Raw genomic sequence first — 10920 nt, forward strand, 5'->3', positions numbered from 1 at the left:
CGCAGAGGTGGCAGTCACCGGGGCTGTGGGGGGTGTGTGACCCCCATATTTCACACAATTGGCGGTCCAGGGGGCTGGGTAGGGGGGCTGAAGCCCCCCAACGCATTTTAATCAAATATAGCCCCAGGAGGTGGCGGTCCCCAGGGCTGTGGGTGGCCGTGTGGCCCCCACACTTCCAACAATAACACCAGGGAGGTGGCAGTCCCTGTGTCTTTGGGGCCGACAGAGGCCCCCAAACCTTTATTTTTAATTGCCCCCAGGACCTGGTCCACCTCGGGGCATAAATTAAACGAAGCGCAGAATCTGCTCTTCATTTTCAAAAACTATAACATCTCTGTAACCATTTGTCCAGTAATTTTCTAAGGTGTCTTCAGTATTATTTATTTACTGTAACCTTTGTTTTCTTTAAGAGAATATATATACATATATAAATATATATACACACACACATATATATACACACAATCATACATACATAGTGGCGGTAGGTAGCAGCCCTTTCAGAACTGAGAGACTTAGTCCCCTGACCTGAACATGTAGGGATACCCTGACTCCTTATGCCCCACATAACGTGTTTGCACACAGTATTCACAGCATCTTCAGCCGTGGAAGGCTGCACCACTCCTTGGCGAACATGGGGCTGCAGGGGGAACAATTCCTACCGATATGCAGGCACAGCAGTGCAATAAGTGTGAAGGTACAATTCCTTTCCGAGGCTCACTGTAGGGCTTAATTTGTCCTGGACATAACGTGTTTGCACACAGAACCCACTGGCAGGAAATAACTATTGGCAAAATAAACTACGTATCCCAGCGTGCATTGAGTACCAAAAGCCACTAAGGATGGCACACCGGAGGCCGATTAAAGCATTAGCACACATAAGATAATGTTCAGCCAACATCAAGGTGTGAACACTAATGCCTATGAGGAAGAAGAAAGTAACTTCGAAACGTGTCAGGCATCGGTACTGTAAAGGTCGGGACAAAACTGTCCTTTTTTTTGCTAATAAAAGGTTTGTTACCTACTTGCTGTAGAGGGCGCTTTCAAGACAGAAGAGACTTTTGGGAAACATATATATATATAAACAATCATACATGCATAGTGGCGGTAGGTGGCAGCCGTTTCAGAACTGGGAGACTTAGTCCCCTGACCTGAAGATCAGGTTTACAAAACAAATGTAAGGGGGTAGAGTAGGGATACCCTGACTCGCTATGCCCCATGGGTGGCCCGGAGGGACTCCCCAGTGCCAAAAACAAAAATAGATCGGGAAATATTGTCATGTTCCCATAGGAATCCCATGGATTGTAAAAAAAAAATATTAATGGAAGTGGGGCACATGGCTCCCATCCCTTGCTTTTACAGGTCCTGAGTAGACCAACCCCAGGGCCAAAATCCTTGTATATGGGGAGCCTGGTTGAGCAGCACCCCTCCCCGAGCCATGAGAGACCCTGAGGAGACCACCCTGATGCCAAAAACATTAAATATGGGGAGTGCCGCCACGTGGCTCCATCCCCGACTCATGCCAGGTCCCAGGAACACCACGATCTGGGCCAAAACCTCTTGTTCAAAATGGGGAAATGGGCCACACATCACTCCTCCCAGACCCTCGAAAGGTGCTGGGAACAGCATTCTCCAGGGTCACTCAGCTTTTGAAAATGGAGAGGGGCACCGCAGACCCCTCCCTGAGCCATTAATGTCTCTAAGGACCGCTACCCCAGGGCCAGACCATTAGCTATGTCCATCGGAACCCACCGGTGTACACTGTGCTGGTGCAGGCAGGGAAACCTGTGGTGTCCATAGGCACCCACCGATGTACACTGTGCTGGTGCAGGCAGGGAAACTTGTGGTTGCTCCCACTTGGTGTGAGTATTTTCAGGGCAGTGAAACCTGTGTCTGCTCCAACTTGGCACAAGCATTTTTAAAACACCCCTCACCCAGAAGCAAACATAAAATCTGCTCCCAGCGGCCGGAAACTTTGAAAATGCAACCAGCAGCTGGAAGCGGACTTTTGATCTGTTTCCCTGCATGCACCGAAGCTGGCAGGTAAACAGATCAAAACGTTGCTCGCACCTGCAGGGATCATCTTTAGTAGCCGATCTCTGCGGGCAGCACAATGCCGGCTCCTGCTGGATGCTGGGGGCTGTTTGGTGCCGTAGGGGCCTTGGCTCCCCCCACAGCCCCCAACAAATGTATAGTGAGTGCCCTGGGGACAATCAAAAACATTCACTGTGACTTTCTCATTACAACTTTTAAAGAGAAAGGTTTCGAGCCAAGTAAATTGATTTAATCCTTTCTTACCAACAGAGTACAGATTGTTCCCCCTCCTCTGTCCCATTTGGTCAAAAAACAGGCTGTAAAACTGTGGGATTCCCCTGGGCTGTAGAATACCCTGTGCAAATACACCCATTTCTTCTCTAGAGAAAAAAAATATCTCTTTTCTCATGAAGAACGCTCCTACACTCCAACCGAATCTAGGGGTTATCAGTTTCCCTTTCAACTCTGGAAGAGGAGTTACCGGCTTAGTGCAAGAGTACATTTCCGACCATTTCTAGAGTGCGAAAATGCTGGATTGTCGTTTCTTAATGCTCATAAACAAATATATGTATGTCCATTCACAAACTCCCAAGGTAAATCACACCTTGGATTGCCTACTTCTCACCACTTGAGTGGGATTTACAGCTGCTGAGAGTGTTGCACTGGTGCGGACATCCCCACGGCCAATGCGTGCCAGGAATTCCTTTGTGTGTTTCTGGCAGATGTGAAAAATCCTTAGGTTCCTAGATTTTTTTCTGTAAGATATTTATAGTATATTTCAATTTTTATTAATTTGTTTATAAAGCATGCAAATGCATGAGGGCAACCTGGTGCTAGATACTGGTGCTAGATACTAAAAGACTTGAGGTCAGAGAGCAAATCACTAAAGCTGAAAAAGCCAGTTTTTCAACGATTTCCCTTACTTCATATAACGTGTCATGACACAAAGATCAAGAGGAAGTAATTTCCAGAGAGGTGAGGTTTAAAATTAAAACCCTCTGCGGCCTTGACAAGCTTTGATGGCAAGCAAAGCAGGGAGGCCTGTACCAAGTTGAGGGGTGCGTGCCACAACATATCGGGCAAACTGCTGCTTTAAACATTTTTGTTAGATTAAGGGGCATATCATCAAGGACCGGCGATAATTATCGCTGAGCACACTTAGCGCTAGGATAATTATCGCCGGGTAACTTGGAATTTTATCGCTGAGATAGCGTGCTATTAGCAACGCTTATCTAAAAAGCGATAAAATTCCAATCGCTAACTGCCAAATGTGATATTATCGCTGGAAATCCAGCGATAATCTCACAAAGTTTGGCAATAGCTTGATGATAGGGCAAGGCATACTTAGCCATGATATCCACCTTACATAGGATATCATGGCTAAGTCAGTCTTGAAACAGGCGTGAGGAAAGTAGCGATAACAGAGGTTATTGCTACTTTGCTTGTCGCTCTGCGGGTTAGCGTGCCCATTGATAATTGGGGAAATTCTCCAGTCAAGTCAGGGCAGGAACGCCCACTTTGCATCTCATTAGAGATGCAAAGCTGGGCGTTCGGAAAACAGGCCCTAATCGAAGGTTTCACGATATATTGTGACCTTGCATATTAGGCGATAAAATCATCGCCCCTTTTCGGCCGAAAATGGACGCAAAAGCGGCAATAATTTTTTATTGCCTCGTTGATGATATGTCCCTAAGTTCTTTAAAGTAGATACAGAGACTTTTCAACATAATGAATTTTGTATATTGATTTTAGAATGGTTCCTCCTCCATTCTATTATCCTCCTCCCGTTTCCATCCTTTGATTGGTCCCCTTCTTGGTGTTATAATCATCATTGTCACCCGTAGATTCTAGCTGTCATGACAACTGTGACTCCCAGCTGACTGGAATTTGTGGTGGTGTTGATACACTTTACGGGTGAATTCTTTATTCACAGCAGCGAGCTAATGGATGGGAAAACTGGTATGCATTTTTTTTAATGTACATAAATAGGAGCACAGCAAGGGAACTCAAGAAGGCTACTTTCTACAGCTGAGTCAATTGGATTGCACAGCAAGGAGACTATGGTATAAATAGTTGGCATATTCTAGATAGGAGCCAGAAGTCACATAAATGGTGTAAAAATGGAGATGTTCTGGTAAATATGGGATTATACTCCATAGAACCCTTAAATTATTGAATTAAACTAACACAACATTGGTAAATTGGGGTTTGAAAGATAGTTTGCCATCAAAAAGAGCCCCCACATATTGTGCTGGGTTGGGGATGTGGAGGCAAATTCCTAATGATTCTGGGTATCAGTCAGAGAACCAAATGGATGGGGAACCACCTACCATTGTTATCTTCGTCTTGCCTGTAATAATCTGCAAGCAATTGGGGTTCATCCAAGTTGCTACTTGTGAGTAAGACGGGAAGGGGTCAGAGTTCCTATGCAACCCAAGTGCCTGCTGAGCATCATCCATGTAACTCATGAATGACAAATCATAGGGAAGTGATCAGTTTAGTGTGAAGCGCCACAAAATTATTAAAAAGTGATAGAGTGAGGAAGGGGACTTGAGGGACTCGGGGCATCAGATGTACTGGTGAAGAATGCACAGGGGACAGGATAATATATAGCTTATGTTTCATCCCAGTCTCTTGATGAAGTGGCTATAGAAAAGCTCATGTAAAGGATGAGTCAAAAAATTGGATAATATTTAAAGACAAAGATTAGTACATTAGCATTCCCAAAGATAAAACAGTATTTCAAAGCACTCAGTGAAGTGGGAAATCATTGCAGCCTCATTATCTTCCTTCCACGATCCCAAAAGAGTTTACCCAGCAGGAGAATGGCATAATGCATCAGTTAACTGGTTTAGGTTTTGTTGGGAGTTTGTTTGAATTGAAAACCTGACAGCGTTAGTGCATTTGTTCCTTAGTTATCACTTACTAGGGAACTTCCAATGTAGTGTTGCAAACATGGTCACGCTGAAATTCTGTTGTCTGGTGTTTCTTTACGTTTCTTTTTAACATTCCCCTTCGGATTTGGAAAGAGCAGCAAAAGCGTTGAGAGGCCAAGAAGTACAGCAGCATGACGGCGGGATAAATTGCCCAAATAAACCACATTTTCAGCTGAATTACAAGAAATTCCGGAACAGTTTTACTTTGTGGTAAATTACTTCTAGTAGATGGCCCATTAATTTTGCTAGTCCGTGTGAAACCGGTCCAAATCTAGTTCATTTGCTGTAAGGCAATTATGCATTTAGGAACACCCAGAATCGAGTTGATTATTTAATCAGCCTGTTATTACTAATTACTGATACCATATGGGAATGTCTTGCTGATAACTTATCATTAATCAGAAAATTGGCTTAAAAGAGCAAAAATGCTATTGCTCTCTTGTGGTTTTCACATCTTGTGCCTAAATGTTTTTTTAGGATGACAGAATATTGAAATCTTTTGAAAAATATACCAGAATCATCAAAATACTGTTGGTAACATTCACAAAAATAGTTTTCAGTAAAACTGGAAATACCTGAATGATTTGAAGGTAATCTTATGCATAGATTTACTAAGGTGCATACTGTATAACAATCCCTTTGCCCCTAATGAGCCACTGTCCAGCACCACCCTTACCAAACTGTAATACTTCATATTGTATTTATTTGTATTTATTATTGTATTCGAAGACTACATTTTGAGATTTTTAGTATTCAATCTTATTTTTTGGGTGAAGACTAGTGTATGAAGACGGGTGAAATGTTATGAAACTCCTTGACCACTAAATCAATACTAGGCAAATACTGGTGGTCTAATCTTACAGTCTTCATTTACAATGCAGAAAATCTATTGAAAACAAACCTATAATTTATAATTTGAATGTTACTGGAATATGATGAATAGTAAAAGACTATCAAACAAATAGTTATGTTCTATACTGTAGTTTTCATTCAGTAGGGCACTATTAGTGGAATATGAATCACCCAGAGAACATTTTAATAGTATTGCAGTACTGACGGGGACTACTAATGCAAGTGTGGCCTGAGCTACATCTTTGTCCCACACCACCTCTAAAAGTAACCCTTGGTTGTTATTCCTGAAAGTAAAAGCCCGAAGAGGTTGCACTCGGCAACAAAGTGACACATTGCGAAATATTTGGGGCTAGCCTCCTGCTACAAGTATGATAGAATTCCGACGGGAAGCCATAGCTTCTCGGGGACTTCCTTGGTACTAGTTCTTTTATTGCATTCACAATTTCCTCTGTTGCCAGTGTACTCTCTAATATCTCCCTCCAATCCTTAGTTACTGCACGTATACCCACACCTCATATACATAGCGAATGATCTGGTCATTGGCTGTTTAAGCTTGAGCACTTTACAACATTCCATAGTAGCCTTTTATGTATGTTGTTTATCTTTTTTTAGAGCTAGCTAGGGTGTCATCTCTTTCCAAGAGATGGGATTGGAGACTGCATATTTTCAGAGTACAGCGTCCAAGCAAAGGGCCTGATTTCAATCTTGGTGGGACTACCTCCATCCCATGGCAGCAACAGACCCAAGTACACTGTCAAGTTGAGTGCAGACTGGTTGCTCTCTATATTTAGATGTTGCAGCAATAGACAGGAGACTGCGGCAATCTTCTCTTTTGGCTAACAGTACTCTTTCACCATTATGCAGGTGATTTTCCACTAAACAGATATAGATGTTCCGGTTGTGCTGCCAGTGTCGTGGCGACGGTAGCATGATGACGTGAGGCCATGGTGGTGTGGGGGCAGGTAAGTCCTACTTATTATCTTCCTAATATGCATATATGCTGTGAATCTGTCACTATGTATATGTGGGTAATGTCTACTACCCATATTTTTAAACATAGCATTGCACACCAATCAATCAATACATTTATAGAGCACGCTACTCACCCGTAAGGGTCTCAAGGGGCTGAGTGGAGGGGGGGGGGGTGCTGCTACTGCTCGAAGAGCCAGGTCTTGAGGTGTTTTCTGAAGGTGAGGTGGTCCTGGGTCCGTCGTAGGTGGGCGGGGAGGGAGTGCCACATTTTGGCCGCCAGGTAGGAGAATGACCTTCCTCCGGTGGTGGTTCTGCGGATCCGTGGGATGGTGGCGAGGATGGCGGAGCGGAGTTTGCGGGTTTGAGTGTGGAATGTGAGGCGGTTGTTGAGGTATTCGGGCCTGTGTCGTGAAGCGCTTTGTCTGCGTGGGTGAGGAGCCTGAACGTATCCAGTGCAGGTCTCTCAGGTGGGCTGATATGTGGTTGTGGCGAGGGATGTCGAGGATGAGTCGTGCGGGTGTGTTCTGTTTGCGCTGGAGTCTTTTCTGAAGTTTGACTGTAGTTCCTGTGTATAGGGTGTTCTCGTAGTCTAGTCAGCTGGTGACGAGGGCCTGGGTGACCACCTTTCTAGTTCTGGTAGGGATCCACCGGAAGATCTTACGGAGCATGCGCAGGGTGTTGAAACATAAGGATGAGATGGCGTTGACTTGCTTGGTCAGAGGAGCCCAGGATGAATCCCAGGTTGCGTGAGTGGTGCGTCGGTGTCAGTGCGGTGCCCAGTGCTGTGGGCCACCAGGAGTCGTCCCAGGTGGACGGGGATGGTCTGAGGATGAGGACCTCCGTCTTGTCCGAGTTCAGTTTCAGACGGCTAAGTTTCATCCATTCCTCAATGTTTTTCATTCCTTCCTGGAGGTTGAGTTTGGCGGTCGCTGGGTCTTTGGTGAGGGAGAGTATCAGTTGGGTGTCGTCAGCGTATGAGATGATGTTGAGGTTGTGTTTGCCTGCGATGGCGGCGAGGGGGCTCATGTAGATATTGAAGAGGGTTGGGCTGAGCGATGAGCTTTGGGGTACGCCGCAGATGATCTTGGTGGCCGTGGTGCAGAAGGGAGGGAGGCGGAATCTCTCGGTTCTATCGGAGAGGAACAAGGTGATCCAGTCCAGGGCTGTACCTTGGATCCCAGCGTTGTGGAGGTGAGTTTTTAGGGTGCGATGGCAGACTGTATCTAAGGCGGCTGAGAGGTCTAGGAGGATGAGGGCGTTTGTCTCCCCGTTGTCAAGCAAGGTCCTGATGTGGTCCGTGGCTGCGATGAGGGCGGTCTCGGTGCTGTGGTTGGCTCGAAATCTGGACTGGGATGGGTCGAGGGAGCCATTGGCCTCGAGAAATGCGGTCAGCTGTTTATTGACGGTCTTTTCAATGACTTTAGCAGGGAAGGGAAGAAGAGAGATGGGGCGGAAGTTTTTGAGGTCTTTAGGGTCCGCTGTGGGTTTCTTCAGTAGGGCGTTGATCTCTGCGTGCTTCTAGCTCTCTGGGAAGGTGGCGGACGCGAGGGAGTTGTTTATGATGTTCCGTACGTGGGGTGCGATGATGGTGTTGGCTTTGTTAAAGATGTGGTGAGGGCATGGGTCGGAAGGAGAGTGTTCATAGCGTGGGCTGTGTCTTCAGTGCTGATGGGAGTCCAAGCAGTGAGGGTGGTTGTAGGGGGTGTTGGTTCGGTGGCAGGGGGTGGAGTCTGGGTGCCAAAGCTGTCATGTGTATTGGTGATCTTACGGTGAAAGAACGTGGGGAGTAAGTTGCAAAGGTCTTACGACGGTGTGATGTTGTTGCTGCTGGCAGTGGGGTTGGAGAGCTCTTTGACGATGCTGAAGAGTTCCTTGCTGTTGTGTATGTTGTTGTCCAGCCGCTCCTTGAATTATGTCTTTTTGGAGGTGTGGATCAGCTGGTGGTGTATGCTAGTGGCGTTTTTGAGGGCTGTCAAGTTTTCTGTCGACTGTTCGCAGCGCCATGTTTTCTCGAGGGTTCAGCAGGATTTCTTCGATTCTTTGAGGTCTTTGGTGAACCATGTGGTTTTCCTGTTGCCGGGATTGCCTGGAGGGTTCTTCAGTGGTGCAAAGGTGTCGGCGCAGTTGATGATCTACTGTGTGAGGTTGCGGGCTGCGTCGGTGTCAGCAGTGTTGATTAGTGGGTTCTGCCTCAGTGATGGGGTAAGCTGGTCTGTGGTGACACCAACAACATACAGACACTAATGAATGTACACACACACACCCACCACAAAAGCCTATCTCAGATCCCAGTGACAATGAAGTGGCTGAGTGTTGTGGTCAAGTAGCAAAGGCACAGGATGGACCTAGACAATGACGTTTAAGATAGAATCGGTGGTGAGACCCCGAAAAAAAGTTTTCACCTCTTTTTCTTTCATTCAGCCAACTTGAGCTTGGAAGTTTTCCTGCCACAGTTGCCTTGATGGAAAGGCACTGTGTAATCTGGAATGTGGAAATCTTGGCGGGCCCCCTCTGACAGCAGTTTTAGCCTCTGACGCCCCCGACACAGGGGAAAGATTCTGGCGGAGGCGTCAGGACTGCAATGCCGTTCCATCGAGTGACCAGCGAACATCTAAATCAAGCGGGTGGACCGCCAAGGCGGACACTGGAAGACCACCAAAGAAGCAACGGTCAGACCAGTTCTGTCAAGTTCTAAATCAGGCCCTAAGAGATTCTATGTCATGTCATTCCATGCCTCCAGTTTTGTCACTGTCTCGAGATTTCTGTTTCCAATCTTAGGACTCCTTCAGTGAGGACCTTTCAAACTCCATATGTAGTTTTTATACATATGCCCCAAAGATAAACCTTGAATGCATCCCATTCTTAAAGTCTACATTTGATCTCTCATTCTCAGCAAAGTACTGCGTTACTTGTTGTTTATTGCTACCCCTAAATGCCACATCTCACAGCCAATCAAGTTGAGCCGCTTTGATTGAATTCTAGTGGTTTGATTTTCTCACTCTATGTGTACCAAGATTGAGTTTTGGTCTCAGATGGGGGGTCTCAAGTGTTTAACATATGTAATATGTTTGTGCAAAAGTTCAATGTATAAAATCATATCTATTCTGGAGTGCAGGTTGTGTAATAGGGTGTAACGTATATTCTGGTCTCATTAGATTCAGAGGTCATCAATCATTTATTAGTCTTCAATTTTGAAGTCATTCAGCAAAGCTTTCTATTAGTTGACTCTCTGTAGCTCCTGATGGTCTTGATCAGTTATAGTCTCTGGCCCATATTGTGTGCATGTCCAATAACCTATTTAGGCACAACAATGCCACCCCTCTGCTGTAAGAATTCCAGCTGCACCATCATAGACATACAAAATCATTATCGGGTTCTGCCTCTATTACCTTATAATATTGTATGGTTGCCCGTCTCTTGTGCTACCCAGTTCAACAAATGGGAACTCCGGACTGATCTCTAAAAGTGCCTCTCTCACGTAAGATGAGTATGTGTTATAGAAACATCTGCCCCTTCCATCTCTTCTGTAGCTATCACCCACTCCAAACACACACCAGTCTCCAGAAACAGGTTTCTAGTGTCTCAGCAAACTTAAAATGTCAATCAACTTAAACTCTAACCATTCCTTCCATGGGTCTAGTTGAAAACTACCAAAGCTGAATCTCCATAAACAACTCCACTTTATTCTGTCTCTCTTGAGAGATATTGAGTAAACATGGGGGTGGTAGGGAAAAAAAAGGAGATAAAAAAACGACGAGTCAACATTTCACAACTCTCCATTGTCCACCCCCTGTTCTAAGTGACTGGGGTTCTGGTAGTTTTTATACAGCTCCCGCTGTCGATCTCTGATATGCTCAATCTTTCAACATCATCATCCACCATTCTGGCACTCTGCCCCTACTCTGAATGAAGAGTTAAAATAATGAAGAAGAAATAATACATCTGAGGAAGAGAGTCCATTTTTATACCAGTTTGGTAAGCACAACCACTCCAGTGGCCAGTATTTATTGTGGCTCACATTGGATGGACAGTTCATGTTACAATGCCACTGGTGATACTGTCTATTGAATTCTGGCTGAGTGATTGCTAACCCAGTAAATCTGCTGTCATTGGTGTGACTTTTGGA

The sequence above is a fragment of the Lissotriton vulgaris genome, chromosome 4_1 (assembly GCF_964263255.1).
Source record: "Lissotriton vulgaris chromosome 4_1, aLisVul1.2, whole genome shotgun sequence".
Taxonomy (NCBI): domain Eukaryota; kingdom Metazoa; phylum Chordata; class Amphibia; order Caudata; family Salamandridae; genus Lissotriton; species Lissotriton vulgaris.